Below are 5396 nucleotides of genomic sequence, written 5' to 3' on the forward strand. Positions count from 1 at the left end.
ATAAAGATGAAAAATACAGATGTACTGTATGCAAATACATGTCATAAAAATGTGAAATTTTCAGAGTTTAACCGTGTTTAGACTTGTTTTTCTGGAGCACAATGTCAATCAAACAGACAGAAAAAGGAAGAATATTACCAGTGTGTTTTAACACAATTAAGAAAGAGAGGAAAATCCAGGTTGGGCAGCCCCCTTCGATCAGTTTTATGGATTTCTCCCAGGTTTCCTGAAAATCAATTGCTCAATCAAATTACTGCAAAATGAAGCAAATACAAGAAACAACCATATTTTTTTTATGTCATCAGAAACTCTCTGACATGGTTTTCAATTTTAAATTTCTCCTACTCTGATACTGTCGGCTCTGTCTCCTTTGTGATGCATTATTCAATAGTAGCAGCCTCAACCTGAAGCTCTGGCTGAGGTAAACAGAGCCGGGCTGCACTTCAAATATTTGTCAAGCCGTAACTCCCTTCGGGGGCTACCCACAATCCCCTGCTATGTCTACAGAGAACCTGAATCTATGCCGTTATCAGGCAAAATTGTGCAGCCATGCCTGAGTGGAAACAGTATCCATTGCTACTACTTACAAGCAGGAAAGAGATGAGTAATATGTTTATTCTTGTGTCTACTTTGGTGATGACTGTGTCAGGATGGTTATTGATACAGTAGCTGTTATGGTACATATACAGCACTGAGCCCAGAGTGCTGTTGCTAATGCAATGTGTCACACAGAAAGAAAACAGGAAGTCCATTGATTTCTCTGGTGTTAAAGAATACTCCGGCCTTGGCTCTCATTTTCCACCTGGTTTGATTCAAGGCTTACTCAAACAATCATTTCCGCCCAGAACCATTAAGACCTTGACAACAGAGATACAGTGCAGTAATATAACATAGACATATACAGTGAGTGAGTTTAAAAATAATTGAACTTTGATTTGCACAAAAGACCTGACATTTCTAGGGTGAAAGGCCTTCATTGACTCATTTTTCTCAATCAGAGTCTTACTATAATAATAACTTTATTTATATAGCACCTTTAAAAACAAAAGTTTACAAAGTGCTTTGACAAACAAAGCAAACGCAGGATATCTACAGCAACAGAGAGTCAAAACAGTGAGGGCAAACAAAAGCAGGACAAAATTAAGCTAACACTGAGGTAAAGTTAAGCAAAACACAGACAGAATGATAAAGACAGAATGTTAAAAGAGATAAGAACAATAAAGGCAATAAAACTATTTTTTCTAAATACTAGAAACAAACGAATAGAAGGATAAAAAGACAACATTGCATAATGACAATAGAATAACAAAGAATAAACAATTAAGAAGGAATAGAATAAAATAAATAAAAAGAAGAATAAACAAAAAGAATAAATAAAAAGACGACATCACATAAAGGCAAGTCTATAAAAATGGGCTTTAAGAAGAGATTTAAAAGATGTTACTGATTCTGCAAGCCTTATCTCCTCAGGCAGGACGTTCCAAAGTCGAGGGGCCCTGATGGAAAAAGCTAGATTTAAGTCTCAACTTTGGAACGGCCAGGAGGGCCCTGCCCGAGGATCTAAGGCTCATATGGGGTCAACATTTCTGCTATGTAACTTGGGGCCAGACCCAGACGGGCTTTAAAAGTGATCAGTAAAATCTTAAAATCAATTCTAAAATGCACAAGGAGCCAATGGAGGGAAGCCAGGATTGGGGTGATGTGATGCTGTCTGTTAAAACCAGTAAGAAGCCTAGCTGCTGCGTTCTGGACCAGTTGGAGGCGGGAGAGTGATTTTGATTTTGGAGATAGTTCTTAACTGATGGAAGCAGGACTGGACAACTTTATTGATATGAGGTTGGAAGTTGAGGTCTGGATCGAATATTACTCCTAAGTTTCTGGCTGCGGATTTGATGTTAACAGACAGGGGACCAAGGCTATTTTCAATGGGACTGGTGGAGTTTGGGGGAGTGAACAGTATGATTTCAGATTTGGAGTTATTGAGTTGAAGAAAGTTTTGAGCCATCCAACAGTTGATATCGTTGAGACAGTCTATCACAGCAGCTAGGCTTCTTGGGTCATCTGGTCTCAGCGGGAGGTATATCTGTGTGTCGTCCACATAGCAATGGAAAGACACATTGTGGCGGCGGATGATCTGACCGAGCGGAAGCATATAAATAGAAAATAAAATTGGACCTAAAATTGAACCTTGTGGTGCACCACAGGTAATCTGAGTTTTTGAGGATGTGTAATTACCTATGGTGACCGCAAAAGTTCTATCTAAAAGGTAGGAATAAAGCCCGCTAAGTGCAGTGTCCTTGATGCCAACCCAGGTTTCAAGATGGTCAATTAAAATGGCATGATCAACAGTGTCAAAGGCTGCACTTAGGTCTAAAAGGATCATGACGGATATGATTCTACATGAACACTAAATTTTATGCCAGCGTTAAAACAGCTTGGGTCATTCCATGTCATGTATTACACCAATGCACTGCGTACCAATCAGGATTTAGCACCAGTTGAATGAAACTGTGATGTGACAGCTGGTGGGTTGTTCGCTTATGTTGCCACAGACAAATTACCTCAGTTTTTAAGTGATAAACTCTTGAAAAGTAGTAGCTGATTTTGTTCATTATCGAAAATCTCATTTAGAAGAGAGACCTGGCCGAGGTAGCAGCCAATCAAAACACATTTAAAATGCAACAAATATAACATATAATACAAAATTCCACAATAATACAACAACTATTCAAACATAGTGGCCTCTCAAGAAAAATAAGCACGTCTCTATCATCACATTCTATTTCTACTTTGTTTCTTATAGTCATAGATATTAAATATTATAAAGAAATCCCCGATAAAGTTCAGTCTGCTCAGAGTGGTAAGCATTTTCAGGTATTCCATATCTGCAGTCTATCGTTTGTTTTTTTTTTGTGTGTGTGTGTAATACCGCAAATGGCCACTGGGAAAAATTGAAAGTATGGCTTAGCAGTAGAGCTTAGATTGGGCCCAAAACATCCAGCCCAACCCCGCCCGTGAATGTTCTGTCGAAGCCCGGCCCGGCCCATCCCTTTAACTGTAATTACGAGCCCGACCCCGGTTTAAACCCTTTGTCATGTGCCTCTTAAGTGTCGAGGTCCCCATCTTTTTGTCGTCATATACCAGCATTGTGCTGCACTTGGTACGCTCGACAAAGCCGACATACACTTTGTCACTGTCTACAACTCACATGTGCACAGCCAGTGGCGCCGTGACGTCCTTGAAGTCTTTGGCACTTGGACATCAGAGGGAGATATTTAGTATATAGTATTTTGCAGACGCTGGTGGTAGTGGCTGATGACTCTGAGGCTGATGGCTGATGAGGCTGTAACTAGGTAGGTGGAGGGTGCGCATGACTGCAGCAAGAAAGAACCATATTTAAAATGAGGAGCAGTAAGATGATCGGCTGACAGAGAAGGTTGTGAATCAGCCGATGACAGACAGACCCAGACAATGACACCTAGAGATATTGAGTGAGTGCATGTGCAAGGAGTGAATGGCATTGTGAGAAAGAAACTTAGAGAAAAGTATTGTCTTCCTGTCTGAACTTTCACCAGAGCTTCATTACTGAGGTTCAAAGTTCCTTCTTGACTTTGGAAACAGCCTCAGGTTGCAAAAATTAGCCTTGAACATGAGCCTTTGAGCCAACGTGTACAAGAAATCATTAAAAATCTCAGAAAAAGGGGAAAATTTAAACATCTACAATTCAATGACAACTGGGCAAATCCCATCTGAGCTGAGGAAGACCATGTGATATGACTGAAAGCTCCAGAACAGATATTGACCTTGCGATCTTAATGTCATTATTTTTCAAATATACCTTGATGCATACATGAAAATGTGCAGTATGTTCTACATTTATATTCTCCATGGTCACATATGTGCCACGTTTACAGCAGTATATAATGCACCATACGTATAAAAGACTCTGAGTCCTTACACAACCGCTGTACACGAGCAGTAAAACTCAAGTAGTTATTTTTTTCCTCCAGTGACTTTTCAGAGAAAGCCGTGGTTTTCATCATGTTTTCACAGATCTCTGACTGATGGGGTAGGGAATGTCTAGACGTATTAATAAGAGATCAGAGGCTTACTGCCTACGCAAAGGCTCTAATGTATTCTGTCAGCAGCACAACCACTGGCTTTGGACATCCAACAGCATGTCAACAATAAAGTTCTGCAGCACAGGTCCAATTCAGGATGTCAGAGTTGCTTTAAAACAATCTTTTATTAGCTGGAAATGGGCTCTCTTTAGAAGAAATCATGGTTGCAACATTTTAAATTAGAGCAAATTCTAGCAGCTGCGATCTAGACTGTAGAAGTAGAGTTTAATCTTCTTTGCAGTCGGTGTAAGATGGAGCACATGAGGGGCTTTTGAGCAACAGAGGCAGGAGAACAAAGTCTCTGTTTGTTGTTAGCTTTGGTTTATTGTAATCTAAGCAGGAATTGTCATCAGTGGTATTATTCATGACGTCACTGGTGTCGTCATCGATTTTTTTTATCCCCCCCAGTCTTCATCTTCATGGCACGTCCACCATGGAAACTGGTATTGTGTTACTGGTGCAGTTTTAAGCCATCACTTCAGTGGTGTTATCAAGGAATAGTCAACAAACACACACATGAACACATTGTCCTTTGATCTGAAATAACAACATGATTAAATTCATATTTATATTTTATTTTGATGAATTTTCATGAAAACATTATTTTAACTGAGCTGTTAAATTAAATATTCTTTTTTTCCAGGCCCTTTCAGACGAACTTGTGGAAATACATCACACAGGATTTCTTTGTAACTGTTTTGTAATGCTAAAACATAATGCATATCCATGCAGTCCACATTTGAGCTGAGATGACTTCACTCAGTAAAGTTTAGTCAGTGAAAACACCAAAGATGAGTGAAATGTTGTTTTTATATCCTCCTGAGACCTGAACGTTTGTTTGGTATGCATTTTTAATTTCTCCTAGCTATTTGGGATCAGTAGGACCTGATAAGTATAAAAACGGACTTGGCAGAGATGGCTGCCATCTTGTTTTTATATGGATTAGTGTATTGTGTTCTTGCTACCACTATGGGACAAAACAAGTGTCCGTGAACGAGGACAACAGATCTAAGTTAAGCAGAAGGAAGTAGGTGCAGTAAACCCAAAATGTAATATTCTTATATGAGGACACAGGGTCTCAGGAGGATGTTTAAAAAAAGCTTTGGTATAGTCCCCGTAAGTGAAGTTAAGTGTGTAGAGTCAAATAGCCCACTGAGAGGCCACATTGGATCTGACACAGATGGCAGTCTGCAGGTGAAGAGGCGAAGGGGCACATGCTGTGATAACACCAAAGAGACATCAAAGGGTAGTTTAAAGGGGCAGTTTACCCAATTT

The sequence above is a fragment of the Epinephelus fuscoguttatus genome, linkage group LG11 (assembly GCF_011397635.1).
Source record: "Epinephelus fuscoguttatus linkage group LG11, E.fuscoguttatus.final_Chr_v1".
Classification (NCBI taxonomy): domain Eukaryota; kingdom Metazoa; phylum Chordata; class Actinopteri; order Perciformes; family Serranidae; genus Epinephelus; species Epinephelus fuscoguttatus.